This window comes from Notamacropus eugenii, chromosome 7 (genome assembly GCF_028372415.1).
Source record: "Notamacropus eugenii isolate mMacEug1 chromosome 7, mMacEug1.pri_v2, whole genome shotgun sequence".
In the NCBI taxonomy this organism is placed as follows: domain Eukaryota; kingdom Metazoa; phylum Chordata; class Mammalia; order Diprotodontia; family Macropodidae; genus Notamacropus; species Notamacropus eugenii.
This window is the reverse complement of record NC_092878.1, coordinates 70,793,852-70,812,847: the sequence shown is the minus strand read 5'-3', so window position 1 is coordinate 70,812,847 and position 18,996 is coordinate 70,793,852.

The following is an 18,996-nucleotide window of genomic DNA, read 5'->3' as shown; positions in this document are numbered from 1 at the left end:
CATCTGAATACCGTGCTGTTAGGTGTGCCCAGATCTGGGACAATCTTGAGGGCGGGGAGAGCTCTCTCCCATCACGTTTCTCACGGGAAGAGGCGGAAATACACGAGATAGCTTGGTTCACCTCGATTCCCAGTCGTTTCCTGGGGGGGGGCCTCGTGAGAACTCTAAGATTTAGAAGTTCCCACCTTTACCCACCCGAGACTGTCCACATGGAATTGAGCTTCCATCCCCAGCACATTTTAATGCAATTTAAGTTTAGTGGGAGCAGAGAGAAGTTGAAAGGGTATGATGATCCAGAAATGCTGAAGTATCAGGTTGGAGAAAGCAAGAGAATGATAAAAAAAATATATCGTATATCTATTATATCTATAATAGATCTTATAAGCTCTGTCAGTGAAAAGGGTTACTTTAAAAAATGAAATCTATCATGGGTATCATGAATAATAATATTAATGAAGTCCAAGGCTAATATATATTCTTTGAAATATTTATGAAGTCAATTATATATGAGGGAGTACAACTTGTGAGGTGCAACGGTCTCCCTATACCTTGGACTAGTTTGAACATATCTGTGCTATTTATGTTGAGCTTTTAAAGCAAAGTTGATAATATAGAAGTATGCTACGTTATAAAGACATTTGTGTTCTAGAGCTGTTTGGGCCACTAACTAGTTGTGTAATCTCATTTAAGTGGTGTCTCATCTCTAGCAGCAAGGCACTTTTTTTTTTTTTAATGAAGATGAGAGTTAATTGATGCCCACAGTCCAGTTCAATTCTAAAATTCTCTGATTTGAATATTGGCTTTGAATATTGTTGGTGCCAAAATGATTCTATACACTTGCTCATTGTTGTTTTTCTCCTTTCTTAGTTCTTTTTGTAGTTGCTATACTTTGATTCTTCTTTAACTCAACCATCTATAAATATTCATAGAAAATCACAGAATATTAAACTTGCAAGTAACCATGTACCGATAAACAGCAACTCACTCTGAGGGAAAACAAATTATTTGTAACACACTTTTTAAAATCTACCTTGTGAACATTTTCTCCATCACTTTCTTAGGTCTAGAAATCAACAAAACAATAAATGAAGTCATTTTGAGAATTTTCTTGATTTTCAAGGTGTAAGTGTACAAACTGAAAATTTTTCAATTTAAACCAATTCTGACCTGACTCTAGCACACACCAGCCCGTAAAGGATCTTTCATTTCACCTAATTCAACTTTTTATATAACAGATGAGGAAACAGAGGCGTAGAAAAGTGAAGCAACTTGCTCAGCCCATCAGGGAGTGGCATGACTAGGACTGGAGTAGATGCATCCTGATCACTCCTCTATGTTCCTAGAATCTCAGAATTTGAAGGAATTTCAGATGTTGTCTGGTGCAACCTCAGGCTGAACAAGAATCCCATTTACACCATACAGAACAAATGTTCATTCAATGACTGAAGATTCATTTCCTTCAGAATCAGACCAGGATCAGACTTTTATAAAGTTCTAATTCTTAGGAAGTTTTTCATTATATCAAGCAGAAATCTGCCTTGGAAACTTGCTTTCATTGATTCTATTTCTATCCCATGGAGCAAAAACACAACAAAACATATTTAATCTCTCACCCATGTGAGAGACTGCCTTCAAATACTTGAAAATGGCTATCATGACCCCCTGGAATCTCCTCCAGACTAAACATCTCTACTTTTATTCAATCGATTCTTAAATGGCATGAGCTCAATGTCCTTCGCTATTCTAGTTGCTCACTTCTTCATTCACCTCAGTTTATTTATTATCCTTCCTGCAATGTGGCATGAAGATCTGAATACCATCCAGATGTGGTCTGACTAGGAAACAGAATACCAAGACCATCAATTACTTTCCTAGTCCTCAATACTATGTCTTTCTTAATGTAGTCTAGAATTGCATTACACTTCTTAAATATCTCCTGTTAGTTTTTTCCCCTTTCCCATATTCCAATAGAATATAATTATCCTTTTAAATTATTTCTTGTTCATATGTTTAATCAATCAATAAAATGTTAAGTATTTTTAATATGTGTGCTCTTATATCATGTCTCCTAGAAATGGAAGTTCTATGTCATCTAACTTGGCTTATCTATTATCTAGTTGATCACCATGTAAAATATGAATATTATTATTATCATGAAGTCAGATCAATATTTGGTAGAGTTTGGTTTTATTTGTTTTGATTTTTTGTGGAGGAGCTCTTTTTTTCATTTTTAGGTGTATAGAGCATATATAAGCAATACTGACCTTGTCAAATTTGGGGAAACAGAATTCTTATTCCTTGGTGACATCCCCACCCCCATGCTGTTTCTCAATGACACCACACCCATGGATAATATTGGGTGAATAATCTGACTACTGAACAGAAATTTTGAACAGAAAAGATGAATAGAAATAGGACATGTGTAGGAGTATTCTTTTTTAAGTGAAAAGGTAAATGAATATACTTAATTGATCATTAAACTTTTAAAAGAGACTGAAAAAAAATGGTAGAATTGGCAAGATAGATTTGATTGTAAAACCACTTCCCATTCCAGTCATTCATTTGCCAACTCAAGTTCAAATGGGCCACATTTTTTTTCACTTTTCAACCCCAAATATGATATTCCTACAGAAACAAGAGAGTAATGGGGTAATGAAATTCAGGAAAATGTAGCTTCAAGTTCTTCCACTGATACATGCCAATTCTGTTGCAATGAAGTCTCTTCTTACTTCCACCTCCTTCCTTTATTCAAGATTCAGGCTAAGTACTATCTTCTACATCAGAGATTCCCAAATTTATTTTGCCTACTACCCCTTTAAAAAATTATTCATTTTCCCCATGCAAACCTACTTTCTTTAACTCTTTAACATTTAAAAAAAATGTGCTTCATTTAAATATATATCATAGATGTAATATATATTTAAATGATGTATGTTAAATTTAATAATTTATTGTAAATTTGTGGGTTTTCTTCCTGCATTGAAATTTTAATGATGCAATAGTGTATGATGTAACTGTATATTATCATACTGTAAACAAGTCACTGCATGCATTTATTCCTGCTGATATATGCTCGACTTCCTAACAAAGCATGACACGCCTGCCAACACGTGCTTGTTAAGGCCTGTTCATGGACTTAACCACTGATGAGTTGTAACTTGCATTTTGTGTGTTCATTTGGAAAATAATTTAATCACTAAAACTTTAACTCTGTTGCACAACAGATGAAACGTACAAACTTTTTAAACAATTTCTTTCCTTATACTCCTACTGCCCTCTTTATTTTTATTCAAACACCTCCAATTGCACCCTGGGCTGCCACCTTCCCCTTGGATCATTTCAGTGCACCCTTCCCACGCCCTTCCCCCACCTGTTTAGCTACATGAAGTTTTTCTAACAAACTCCTTACAGTTTCATACACTTCTTTCGTAATTACCTTGCATTAATTCTATATGTATTTGTTTATGTACGTGTTGATTTCCTAATAGAATGCAATTCTAATAAGAATAAGAAATAGTTATGTTTGTGGTTTTTGTATTTCCAGTGCCTAACATAGGAAAGAAGATACTTTTAAAATCCTTTTTAATCCATTGATTGGTTAAAACTCTGCATAAACCGAGGCAACTGTGAATTACAGAGGAATTGCTCATTGCATTGGAGGAGGGAATTTATGAACTAGGATTTCTCTATTTGAATGAAATAATAGGTTTTTCCCAGCCCCCCCCCCAAAAAAAGCACAAGTAAACATAAAAATTCACTAACATGATGCGTATTCCACATGGAATATTTCTGATGTATAACTGGAACTAAAAAAAAGGCATGAACTCATTACACAAGGAAATTATAGGGATTCAGTGGAAAATACTCTAAAATTGAGAAGTTTGGTATAAAAGATTCAGACAGAAATGAAAGGAAGCAATAAAGTCTCTTCTACCTTCCCTATGCTAGTCCCTTCTTCCTTATCTCTGTCTCTTTGCTTTTCTGTCTCTCCCTCTTTCTTTCTCTTTCTTTTGTCCTTTCTTTCCTGACCAGGCTTTCTATTTTTGTTATATAAGATTTCACCAGAAAAGTTAAAAATTAAACCACATTAAAACAATCAAATTACTCAAAGAATAAGTCCATAATAATGATTGGGACTTGAGGATACAGCTGGCTCTGGTTAAGTATTGGCTTTTTAAAATTATTTAAATGAAAATGTAGTTTTCACAGATTTCCCATATTTCTGACAGTTAATTTGGAGCATTATCAAATGGAGGACAAGAAACAGTTTCCCAATTTCAAAATGAGTATAAGAAAGGAGCAGGTTTTCATCTACTGCTCTCTTGGATGCACAGACACTGAAAGATTGAACTGTTTGGCAACTTTGCTTATGCCTTTCTTATTCTTGCCAGATAGTCTGCTTTCCAGATGCCAGAGCATCCAACCTTCTCCCCCTTTTCTGTTTCTGGATATTATGCATGTAAGACACTTGCATAACCACTTCACTCTCTTCTATTCAACCTAACAAATAGTTATTAGACATCTCATACTTATACTATTCTATGATCTGAGAAAGAAATATAGTGAGTGCAGAGAATTTTGTTTCTTTCATCTTCTGCAGTCCAAATCTTTGGGAAGATTGCCAAGTTTACTACATATTTTTATCTCATCTGAGCCTCATGAGGACTTTCTGTTATAGGTATTATGATGCTCGTTTTTTCAGTGAGGGAACAGACTTTGAGAGGTTAAGTTTTGATAAATGTTTATCCAAAGCAGTTATAAGTATCTGTTTAATATTTACTCAAAAACATCTCAAACTAAGTATACCTTTTCCCCCATATGAATAAGTTATGTGTATGCAAATATACATGTGTGCATGCAGATATACATATGCAAATAAATACATGTTGACTTGATTTCCCCAGGGTTACATAGTTTGTATTAGATGATAGATTTAATGTAGCAATTTGCAACTGCAAGTTCAATGGTGTATTCACTAATTTTATACTGCCTCCATTTCTTATTTGAATGATTGGAAGGAAATATCTACTTATCTATCTATCTATCTGTCTGTCTATATACACACATATAACATATTTATAGAACTATATGTGCATTTATATTCATACATATCTACATGTATACTCACAATATAAAATATACATCTAGGTATGTGTATATGCATATGTATATGTATATACATATGCATATATATGTACTTGTGTATGTACATATATACATATATATGTATATGTGTGTGTATGTATACATAGAGGGAGACAGAGACACAGAGAAAGACAGACACACAGAGAGAGGGAGAGGTGGAGAGAGAGCAAGAGAGGATTCCCCATGATGATGTAATAGGCATATAGTTATGGATTTAACTGGTTCTTCAAGAATGAGCATGGCACCAATGAGATGATATTCAAAAGACGGGTTGTCATTGCTGAGAACTGGATTGAGAAACTGAGGACTTGGTGGTAGGGTTATGAGTAACAGGTGGAAATAGAGGAAGGGGATGGAGGAGTGGCAGGAAAGACCATTCAAGTCCTCTTTCCTCTTTTGAGATGGATATAGCAAAGCTAGGACTTGTGGGGAAGGACCTCCACTCTTTGAACCCTCATACTTTGAAATTTTAGTAATTCTTGGGATTTACATAAATCTTTGATACAAATGCTCAGTCATTCTATGATTTCTACTTGTTTACCATTCTTTTAATAATAGTTTTCTGTATAAAATTTTTAATTCTATGCTGCAAGTTGAAAGCTAGTCTCAATACCAGTGAGTATCTTGTATATATTTTATCAGGTTTCTTGTTTTAATGCCAACTCAGAATATGAAAATCATGTAAAGTTTACCTTGACACTTTTGGCATGAGAGAATATTAGTAAAAGGGCTAGACAAAAATGGTGTAGAAAAGAATGAATGGGAGATTACAGTAACTCAAAAGAACATACTACTGTGATAAATGGTTCTAACCTGTGCTATGTTTATAAGTTTAATTTATTATTTTGTAAGACATTTTAAAATGTCCCAATATTGCACAAGAAGAGAGTTAAATATTTGATAATAATAGATAAATAGAAAAAATATAAATGTTGTATAAAGTTTGTTTTCTCAGTTTTCCTTGGCATGATCACCAAAGAGCTAAAAATTGGGGCAATAACAACGAATGAATCAAAAGGAAGTGTATACTGGGCTAACTGTGCTGTAATCCAAGTTTAGTGAAGTATGAGAGGAAGGATGAACTAATAGAGTTGGAGTCAGAGTTGGGAAACCTAGGTTCAAATCTTTCCTTAAGAAACATATTAGCTGTGTGTTTTTGAGCAAGTTACTAAACCTTTCTCAGTTTTCTTATCTGAAAATGAGGACAATAATACATCAAGTCCCTACCTTACAAGGTTGTTATGCAGATGATAAAGTTAAATCAAAAAGAGAATCTAAAAGTCTAACTGCTTGTTTTATAAATGATAAAACTGAAGTCCAGAGAGATTCAGTGATTTACCTAGGGTTACACATATAGTAATCATCAGAGGTAAAGCACTTTGCCAAAACATTAAAATGTCCTTTACACATTATAAGTATGACTCTGTTTCCTTTAAGTCATGTCTTCTTTAATGCTTCTTTATATATAATTACTTTTACATTAGGTCCATCCTATCCCTTCCTTTCTCAGTCTTTGTCTCTTGTTCATTCTGAATTTTTTTCTCTTGGTTTATGAACTTTGGCTTTTTGCTACAACCTGTTACTATTTGTTTTTTTTTTTTTTTGTCTTTCCTTCCTCCTGTGCAGGTCAACATGTTGGTTATGATTGACTAACTGGATAGAGGAGTTGAGTGAACTTGTCATTTAAATCTGTTTTCCCCAGACAGCTTTAAAAGGTCTTTTAGGAATGTCTTGCTGAAAACAGAACCTCTGTTTTTCCATACACGCTTTGCCATCTGTTCTCAGCAGAGGTCTCAAATGGAGCTAAAAACAAATCTGTGTTATTTCTACCCATTAGCAGCATGACCCCTTCAGAAGAATGTCAAAATCATTGTAAAGAAATTTAAAGAGAAACAAGATGGAAGCAGGAGCTATTTACTCAGTGGAGGCCAACACCATACCTGATCTATTAACTCCCTTTCAAATTCTGTGCTCAAATACACTTTTTTAAATGTATGTAGCATACCATAACATAATACATGGATTCACAGACTTAAAAGAGGAAAGGACTTTAGAGATCATCAAATCTAAAACTCATATATGTATATATATATACACATACATATGCACATATGTGTATATATATACATATATATACATATATGTGTGTGCACATACACACACATACTGAAATTTTGAGGTACATACAGGTTAGGTGACTTGTCCAGCATCACACTACTACTAAGTACATGAAACAAGATCTGAACCAGGTCTTCTTGATTCCAGGTCCAACAAGTAAAACTTAATAATTACCTCTGTATTTATTGCTCAGGTATTGACTTCTTTCTCTTAGATGGTTTTGTGAAGTTTCTTGGTGTATATTTCATATGACACACAATTACATCTTGGAAGAGATTTCAATTTTAAGCTATGGGAGACTTCATTTGCCTTTATGTCTTTTATTTTCTGAGCTTGTTAAAGCAAGAATGCTTTGCTAACCATGCATTGCATATAATTAGGTTAAAAGACACCATGTCTTTCCTCAAAGGAACTCATTATTTCTGAGGTGATGCACCAAAGAAGGGCAGAGTTTATCTACACAATTTCATATGTTGGTATGAAAAGTGAAAAATGCTCCATATGCTTCTAAGTAGATGTTTTGTTGTCGTTTTTTTCCTTCTAAAACTGAATGGAAGCATGGCTGAATGCTGCAATTTTTCACATTTATGTTTTGATATGTAGTTGAAGATAACAGAATAATTCCTTTTTCCTCCCAGATGACAAAGAATTTATATTTTGGAGGCAGTGGGGAAGGGCTGGAGTGCTTGACAGTTCCAGCTACGAATGTAAAATAGAATATTTCTAAGTCCTCAAGACGTTTCCAAATAATTGGAAAATCTTCAAAAAATAATTCTTTTTCAGAAGATTGACTGAACTTTTCACACTTTCCTCCTAAATAGTTTGACATCAGAAATTAAAATCATAGGATATGCTCTCTTTTCCTTGAACAATGCAGACAATTTACATTTTGCAAACAATGAATATAGGAGAATCCTTGCTTTGGAGTCAGGAGGACCTGGGTTAAGATGGAGCACTAGTCACATAATCCCTAGCCATATGACACTGATAGTCACTCATTTGTAAAGTCAGACTAATAATAATAATAATATCTAAAGTATTGATTTTATGGGAAGGTTTTGAGAATCATATAACATATGATATGCAAGCTTATGCATATTTTTTTGGCAAACCTGTATAAATGTCAATGACTATTGGTATTCTCTACCACTTTTGGAGGACATTTCTTATTTTCACATTCATGCATGTACATAAAACTAAGGAAAAGATGAAAGTTCCAAGGTGAAGTAAGAGCTGATGGGTTGTCAGGGAAAGACTCAGGAATACATAGGATAAAAAGACCTCTATGTCTTGAGACCTGAAACAAAGCAGGACACAATGCACACAGAGGGTCATATTCTGATGTGAAAAGTACAAAGATTATCCCTTATTAGCACCGTGGGACTGCAAAGTTCTTTTACATTTAACTTTTAAAACTAATACAATGTGAAACTTCATAAAATAAAATATTACAAATAAATAAAATTAAAATTACAAATTATCTACTGTTTTTAAAACTGTAAAGCAGGAATTTTAATTATATTTCGTGCTTGCATGCATGCATGCGTGCATGCAAGCATGCATGCATGTGTATGTGTGTACGCTCTTTCAATAGCAAAAAACCAGTAATTCTGTCTATGCTGAAAATATGCCAAGACCACAAAAATCAGAATGCAATGCAACACCTGCAAAATAAACAAGAATGTAATTGTGGATGCCAAAAGTCAGTTTCCTTTATTTGGTTCTGAGTTGTGAAGTATGTCTGAGGATCCTGTCGATCTTTTCCCTTAAACTACAACCTAGACATATATAGGTTACTGCTCAAGACAGAATGATACTAATATCTAATGAAAGTAAACACAGGCCAACAATTAACATATCTATCAATTAAGATTCTGCTGTGTTCACCTAGTGAAAGGAAATAATGCGGTAGATTAAGTAAGACTTTGTACCTTGCTGACAACTGTCATTCTGAGAAAATACTGACTGAGGTTGATCCCCTGGTAGGAAATGTAAGACTCTGCAATTCACACTTACTTAAAGATTTCCAGCACATTATCTTTTACTGACAAGCAGTAATGACCTTAATAAATTAAGGAGATGGCAGTTTAAACAGGAAAGTGATTGCTGTTGGGAAGAGAAGTCTAAACACGACTCTCTGAACAGACTGCTGGATTTTATCTTGTTTAAAGGTTGGTTTAATTTCTGCTCTTTATTCTGGCAATCTTTTTCTTCTACAAATGTTGATGCAAGTCTACAGCATACACTGAACAACTGAGAACATTCCCCCTGCCACTTCTACCCCACCTGAACTAACTTAAAATCCATTAAAAATAGTTTCTGTTTTTATTACAAACAAAAATAAATTTTGACATTTAAAAAAAATTGAGTTCCAAATTCTCTCCCTCTCTCATGCCCCTTTCCTCTCTTTGAAAATTCAAGCAATTTTATATAGGTTATACATGTGCAATCAAGGAAAATATATATTAAAAATATTCTGTTGTGAAAGAAAGCAAAACAAAAAAGAAAAAGAAGTTTTAAAAAGGATGCTTCAATCTGTGATCAGAGGTCCATGAATTCTTGCTATGGAGGAAGATGGCATTTCTCACCATAAGTCCTTTGGAACTGTCTTGGATCATTGTATTGTTGAAAAATCTAAGTCATTCACACTTGATCAATGTAGAGTATTGAAGTTACTGTGTACAAAGTTCTCTTGCTTCTGCTCACTTCACTTTGCATCAGTTCATGTGTCTTTCCAGGTTTTTCTAAAACTTATTTAGTGTTCAGTCATTTCAGTTATGTCTGACTCTTATGACTTCATTTAGGGTTTTCTTACTGGGGTAGCTTGCAATTTCCTTCTTCAGGTAATTTTCCAGATGAGGAAACTGAGGAAAACATGGTTAATATTGCCCAGGGTCACACAGCAAATAAGTATCTGATGGCAGATTTGAACTCAGTAAGTCGAGTTTTTCTGACTTAACAGCTTATCTTTTCTTATAGCACAATAATACTACATCATATTTAAACAGCACAACTTATTCAGCCATTCCTCAGTTGATGCGAATCCCCTCAGTTTCCAATTCTTTTCTACCACTAAATAGTCTGTTATAAATATTTTTGTACACAGAGCTCCTTTTTCCTGTTTTTTATATATTTGGGATTTCAACCTAGTGAGAGTCAAATTGCTAGGTTGAAGGACATATACAGTTTTATAGTTTTGCTTATATAGCCTCAAATTGCAATCCAGAATGGTTGAATCAGTTCACAACTCCATCAACAGTATATTACTCTCCCAATTTTCCCATATCCTCTTTGACATTTGTCATTTTCATTTTCTGTCAATGAACCAAACCAAAATTTTTTAATTAGCATTTTCTAATCAATAGGAATTTAGAACATTTTTATATGACTATAGATAGCTTTGATTTCTTTATAAAAAATTGCTTGTTCATATCCTTTGACCATTTATCAGTTGAGGAATGACTTGAATTCTTACAAATTTGACTTATTTCTCTATATATTTGAGAAAGAAGGTCTGCCTCAGAGAAACATGCAATGAAATTCCCCCTCGCACCCCAGTTTTGTACTTCCCTTCTAATCTTGGCTGCATTGGTTTTATTTATGCAAAACCATTTTTTAAAATTTGATATAATCAACATTTTCCACTTCAAATCTCAAAACACTCTCCACCTCTTGTATGGTCATAAATTCCTCCCCTATCAATAGATGTGATAGGCCAATTATTCCAGGATCTCCTAAGTTGCTTTTGGTATCATGCTTCATGTCTAAATCACATACCAATTTTGGATGTTGGTCCATGTTTAATTTCTGCCAAACTGCTTTCCAGTTTTCTAAGCAGTTTTGTCAAATAATGAATTTTTGTATCAATAGCTTGGATCTTTGGGTTCATCAAATATCGGATTATTATGGTCAATTACTAATTTGTATATTGTACCTAATCTATTCTATTGTTCCAACACTCTTTTTTCTTAGGCACTACCAGATTGTTTTGATGATTACCAATTTGCAATACTGTTTGAGATCTGATACAGCAAGTTTACCTTTCTTCATATTTGTTTTTCACTAATACCCTTGATATTTTTGGTCTTTTATTCTTATAAATGAATTTTATTATTATTTTTTCTAGCTCTATTTTTTGGTAATTTGATTAGTATTTAACTGAATAAATAATTTAGGTAAAACTATCATTTTATTATCTTAACGTGGCCTACAAATGAATAATTAATACTTTTCCAGTTGTTTATATCTGAAGTAATTTGGGTGAAAATATTTTGTAATTGTGTTCATACAGTTCCTTGGCAGATAGACTTCCAAGTATTTTAAATATATAGTTATTTTTAAATGAAATTTACCTTTTTCTTCTGTTACTGCTGGACAATTTATGTGAGTTTATTTTCCCGAAATATTGCTGAATTGAAGTTGTTAATTATTTTACCTAGTTTTTTAGTTGATTTCCTGGGATTTTCCAAGTATGCCATTGTATAATCTGCAAAATATGATAGTTTAATTTCCTTATTGTCTATTCTAATTCCTTCAATTTCTTTTTTTCTCTTATTGCTACACCTAGCATTTCTAGAACACTATTGAATGGTGGTGATAATGGATATCCTTGCTTCACCTTGACTTTATTATAAAGGCCTCTAGTTTATCCTCACTACAGATAATGTTTGCTGATGGTTCTAGATAGATAGTACTTATCATTTTAATGAAAGTTAAATTATTCCTATGCTTTGTAGTGATTAAAAAAGAAGGAGAATGGGGATTATACTTTGTTAAAAAGCTTCTTTCTTCATCTATTGAGACAATCATTATTTCTGTAGTTTTGTTATTGATATAGCCAATTATGCTGATAGTTTTCCTAATATTGAACCAGTCATGCATTGATAGTATAAATCCTGCTTGTTTAAAGAGTATATTTTTGTGACATTTTGCTATTAAAAGTCTTGCTCATATTTTATTTAAAATTTTTGCATTGATATTCATTAGGGAAACTGGTCTATAGTTTTATTTCTCTTGTTTAGTTCCTCTTTGTTTAGGTATCAGTACCATATTTGTGCCATAAAAAAGAATTTGTTAGAACTTCTTTGACTATTTTCCCAAATAGTTTACAAAGTATTGGAATTATTTGTTATTTGGTATTATTTGGTAATATGGAATTTGGTTATATGGAATTATTTGGTAGAATTCATTTGTGATTCTATCTGGTCCTAGAGATATTTTTCTTATTTATGACTTTCTCAATCATGACTTGTTCAAATTTTCCAAAATGGGATTATTTAAATATTATATTTCCTCTTCTATTAATATGGGCAATTTATATATTTTTGTAAATGTGTATCCATTTGCTTAGATTGCTAAATTTATTGGAATACAATTGAGCAAAATAGCTCCTAATAATTGTTTCAATTTCATCTTCATGTAGTTAATATACCCTTTTTCATTTTTGATAATGGTAATTTGATTTTCTTATTTCTTTTTTTAAATCAAATTAACCAATGGTTCATCTATTATATTTTTTTCTCATAAAACCAACTCCTCATTTTGTTATTATTAGTTGGACAATTTTCTTCCTTTTCAGATTCATTAATCTCCCCTTTGATTTTCAGGATTGTCAATTTGGTCTTTTTTTGATTTTTTAATTTGCTCTTTACCTAGTTTTTTTTTTTTCTAGTTGCATGTCCAGTTCATTGATCTGTTCTTTCTCTTTTTTTGTTAATATAAACTTATATAAATTTTCCCATAAGTACTTCTTTGGCTGTATGCCATGAATTTTGGTATGTTCTCTCATTGTTCTCTTTAATGAAATTACTGATTGTTTCTATAATTTGTTTTTTGAATCATGCATTCTTTAGGGTAAGATTATTTAGTTTCCAATTAATTTCTAATCTATTTTTTCCATGACCCTTTACTGAATGTTATTTTTATTGCAGTGTTATCTGAAATGATGTTTTTAATATTTTTGTAAATTTCATACATTGGTTTTTAAAGGATTTTATGCCCTAATGCATTAATTTTTGTGTAGATGCCATGTATCACTGAGGGGAAAAAAAGATATATTCTTTTCTATTCCCTTTTAATCTACTCTGGAGATCAATCATATCTAACTTTTCCAAAATTCTATTTATCTCCTTAACTTCTTTCTTATTTTTTTTTTGGTTGGATTTGTCTTGCTCTTGGAAGGGAAAGTTGAAGTCTTCCATTAACAGAGTTTTATTTTCTATTTCTTCATATAACTGATAGAACTATTCCTTTAAGAGTTTAGAGCCTATAATGATTTGGTGCATATAAACTTAATATTAAAATTACTTTACCTATTGTACCTTTTGGCAATATGCAGTTTCCCTGCTTATCTCTTTTAATTAGATCTGTTTTTATTTTTGCTTTGTCTAAGATCATGATTGATATCACTCTGTGTGTGTGTGTGTGTGTGTGTGTGTGTGTGTGTGTGTGTCTTTGACTTTAGCTAAAACATAATAGATTCTGTTCTGGCCCCTTACCCTTTCTCTGTGTGTCTCTTTGCTTTAAGTCAGTTTCTTATAAACAGTTTATTCTAGTTTTTAATCCACTCTGCCATGAACTTCGGTTTTATATTTGAGTTCTTTCCATTTATATTCATAGCTATGGTTACTAACTCTAGTTCCCTTCATCCTGCTATTTTCCCTTTTTTATCCTTTTCATTCTTTCATCATTCCCTTCTTGACAGTTTTTTTTTTGCTTATGATATTACTGCCCCCATTTCACCCCCCACTTCCATCCTCTTTCCTCTCCCCCCCTTTTTTTTCTTCTGTAGAGTAAGTTAGATTTGTATACCCAGGTGAGCGTGTATGTTACTCTCTCTTTGGACCACTGACTACCTTCTGAAAGAGATCACAGCCATAGTATAGTAAAACTCCATAGCTCCAAGGTCAAGGAAAAAATATTACAAGCAGATAGAAATAAATATTCAAATATCATGGAGCCACAATTAAGATAACACAAATTTTAGAACCCTCTACATTAAAGCACAGGAGGTCTTTGAATGTAATATTCCAGAGGGCTAAGGAGTTGCAATCGAAACCAAGAATCACCTACCCAGCAAATCGAGTATAATTCTGCAGGGGGAGGGAAAAGGACATATAATAAAATAGAGGAATTTCAAGCATTTCTGATGAAATGACCAGAGCTGACTAAAAAAAAAAAAAAAAAATAGGACATTCAAATGCAAAATTCAAGAGAAACATAAAAAGGTAAACAGGAAAGAGAAATCACTAGGGATTCAATAAAGTTCAACTATTTATATTCCTGCATGGGAAGATGATAGTTATAACACCTAAAATCTTTATCATTATTATGATAATTAGGTGAAGTATACATAGTGTTCACCATATGAAGTAATTATGATGGGATGATTTCCCCCAAAAGCAATGTAGGGTGAGAAAGAGAAAGACACCAGAAGAGAGGGAAAAGGAGAGGTAGAATGGGGCAAAATATATCAAATAAAAGGAAGGGTGAAAGAGCTTTGACAGTGGAGGGAGCAACGGGGGTGACGGTGGCAGACAACAATTGGAAAGTTCCGTGAATCCTTCGCTTTACTCCATCATCTTGGTTCTGCCCTTGAAGTTCATGTTTTCTGAGCTGTAGACTGATTTCCATTTTGTAGGAAAGTGGTGATCTCTTGATATATAGATCTTAATTTGTTTGTTCTTTTCAATAATCCTGAAAAATAATGCTGAAAATTTCCTTAATTATAGCTGAGGACACTGGGGGAACAGAGATTAAGTGACTTGTCCAGAGTCACAGAGCTACTAAATTTCTAAAACTGGATTTGATTTCAGGTTTTCCTGACTCCACCTAGATTTATCTAGTGAATATTATGTAGCTTTCACAAATAACATTTTCATGAGTTAAGACCAAATGAAACAAAAGTAGACTTTGGCCTCATCAAAATTCACATGGGGAAACATAGTTGGCAAAATATGCTTTCACTGTTTGCTTCATTTGTGATCATACTCAGCTAGTCTATAATGCTTAAATTGTCTCTTAAAAATCTATTTTCCCGGAATCGTTTGCTCCCACTTGCTTGATTCTATTTTTTAAGGAATTATATTCTTTATTGAGCTTTGGCACTCCTTTTTCCATTTAGCCAAATCTACTTTTTAAGCAATTTTTATTTTCAGTAAAATTTTGTACTTATTTTCTATTATTTTGTATGTGTATGTGTGTGTTTTTATGTGTTTGCCTTGGTTTCTTAATAAGATAGAAAGGATTCTAGCAAGAATAATACAAAAGCACTTAGCTTCAGGAAACATGACTCTGTTTGATCTCTTTATAGTGTGTGTCTTGTCAGCAGGGAAGTATACAGTGACATATGTAATACTGTGCCATTCACCAAGTCTTAAAGGCTTCACCAAGTGGGTAGGCTCTTATGCTATTTTCAGTACCGTAAGCATCCTGTAAATATGGCTAGGAGCCACAAGGAAGAAATTTCAAGGGAAGTGCAGTGGTCAACAGTTCCTGGGGACACAGCTCAGTATTCTAGGCAAAAAAAAAACAAAAAACAAAAAGCAAAAAACAAAAAACAAAAACACATGCACACACACACACACACACACACACACACAAAAATTAAAAAAAAAACCTAGCCAGATAATACCCATAGACATCCAGACAATTTTTCTGCTCTAAAATGTCTTTAATATTCTCTACTCATGCTTGGAAGGCTAACCACACATAACCATTATTTAGCTACATCCTGACCCTTTGTCAGTCCTGTAAGGTTCCTCATTTTGCTTATCTGCTTTTTGGTGTGGTCCTCAGATCCCCTGCAGAAGTTCCTTCAAAATCAAGGACCAAAAGAAGCCAGGAAACTGAAAAATGATCTCCTGCCTGTGGTCATACACTTTCTACTGACCTAGTATCCATGGAAAGGACACTAAGGAAAGGGAAATCTGTGTTAAGAAAATTGATATGTGTATATATTATATAGACATATGTATGTATATATATATGCATATACACCTATATATGTATATGCATAATGTATGTATGTATACTGTGAGATCAAAAGGCATTAGGGATATTCATTTATTCTTTCTTTAATTTTTTTGTAAAAGTTGTCTTTTCATTTTTATACTTCAATAAGCTTTTCCTTCATGAATTTCTGCCTTATAAATAGGAAACATAGTGAAGAAAAAAAAAACTGATATGACAACCATATCTGACAGTGTTTACAACATGTTGCATCTATAGTCCTCTAGCTACCTACCAAAAAGAGGCAAGAGGATTACTCACTGCCAATAACTTGTATCATGACTAATTTTTAATAATTTCTATCAGAACTTACATGGGAATTAATTTTGTTCCTTAGTAAAGTTGGACATGCCTTCCAGCGATGATTTCAAATGTTCTGGAAGACTTATAAATATTTTCTTTTGTATTTTACTTGAAATATTACGATGTATTCTCTTAATAGTATCAATGTGGTGTGGAGCAGGTTGATGGAATTTTTTTTTCTTTGCAGGTGGGTTTGATATTTGGAAATAGTTAAAATACTACAAGTTATTATAAAGACTTTGATACAAAACACATTGACCTTTTACCCATGGATGCAGCTTCATTACTGGGAGCACCAGAAGGTCTTCATTAATTTCTTTTTGTTTTTTGCATATAACATGGCTCCATGGCACAGATTCCCAATGCTTTCTTGAGACATATGAGAAAATCTTTTAAAATCTTATCTGTATGCTTTATCTTTGAAATCTGAACACAGCATTACACACACACACACACACACACACACACATATTTGTTAACATCATCATGTCATCCTTTGATATGTTATATATAATATATATTTAATATGTTTCATATATATATTATGTTATATATTTGTAATGACAATCAAATTAGGATCCTTTGCTGATTTTTAAAATGCCTCTGATTGAATAATGTGATTGAGGACTGAATCCCCAATTGGGGATTGATTCTCATCTATTGATGAGAAGCTTGATTAGGGGAGTTGTTTTGTAGAAGGGTCCCAAGCATCTTTTGTTTTCTTTCTACATAAATACTCTGAGGGTGAGGTTTTAGTTTGGGGCTTACTGACTGGAAGTGTTTCTTTGGCCAGAAAGACTCTGGGAAGCTATTAAGAAGCCCCCTGGCTAAAACCAAGAAGTTTTGGCTTCCCTCCCTGGTAACTGTGTATGTATGTAATGGTCAGACATGTAGTTATGTAATGGTCAGTCATTTTGGAAGTGATGTCTGTTGATTCATTTTTGATTATTCTGAAATTTTTATTTTGATTTTCTCTGATACCTGTGCTTGATTAAAGGGATTGTTGACCCCTCAAAAGTTGCCTTTCCTTTTATAAATGCAGGTTTAAGAAACTGTGATAGTAGCCCTCCCTTGTATGTTGGAGTGCTTACTGATACAGCATTCTTTATACATAGCAAGCATCTACTAAGTATCTTGTGTGTGAATGTGTTTGTGTGTGTGTGTGTGTGTGTGTGTGTGTGCATAATATAGTTCTCTTTTTTCCTCTTTCCTCATTCTATTGAGATTATCATTGGTCTCCAAAATTATTACCTCTAACTGTCTAAGCCTTATATCCATTTTACAAAATTTACACAGTTCTGCTTGTAAATTCACAAATATCTTGTATACCATGTATAATTTCTGTCATCAAATGACTTTCACTTTGACTGGTTTTTCTCAGGAGTGGGGAAAAAACTGAGAGACAGTGACAGCTTTCGTTTAAGCTCTTTTTATTTTCTGTCCTTCTACCAGTTTAAAGAAGATGGCAGCTTGAGTATAGCTTCAAGAATATAAGACAGAGGTAGCCAATATAATTCCACAACTCGAGTGTTTTGAAGTAAGGCTCCAGCATTAGACATATCATTTTGGCAATAGGGCATGAAAGGAGTTGAATGACATTTAATCAGCAGAGTCAAATATCAAATTATATGTGTACCCAACTAACATAGAAACCCTGCAATTAAAGCCTTTCTTTTTGCTAATCTTAGCCACATCCAGCAGAAATTTCACTCAAATTTTTCCCAACATTATTAAATATTTTGATAGTGTGGAGTAATTTTTTTCAACTCTCATTATTCCCTGGCAGCTATGATGAGAGCCATGCAAGTTTCTCTAGCTTTACTGAGCAAAACAGAAATGCCAGGGCAGAGCTAGCACTTTACTCTACATTTGTACAGAGAAATTCAAGTTACTATCCTCCTTACAGTACATGCACCATGTGTCAAATGAATGAAAAGGATAATAAGTGCTCTCAGAGTTTACAGGAGATAGGAAGATGGAACTTTGTACTAGAGGATTCTGATAGTAACATACTGTTGGGCACACAGCAGACATTTAAAACATTTGCTAGTTAGACTTTTACAACACCATACTACCAAGTATTTTTCATAATTGCTGTCATGGGAAAACCGATGTTTTCAGAATATATTTCCTTCTGCTTGTTATTTTGTGGAACAAAGAATAAAGGTTTAGAGAAGAATAAAGGTGAAGATTAAATTTCAATCTTCCACATAGTGAATTAAAACAGACCATTTGAGAGGACATTTATTATGTTGGAAATTTGACAAGATTGGGAATTTTTTATTTGAAATAAAAATAATTATGCTCACTTAATAGCAATTGGTTTCCTACTTTCTTTTCTAAATGCCATTTAGCATCAGTCATGGCAGGAAAGACTGCTATTTTTAAGATATTTTCAAACTGAAAGTGACTTTAATCTTA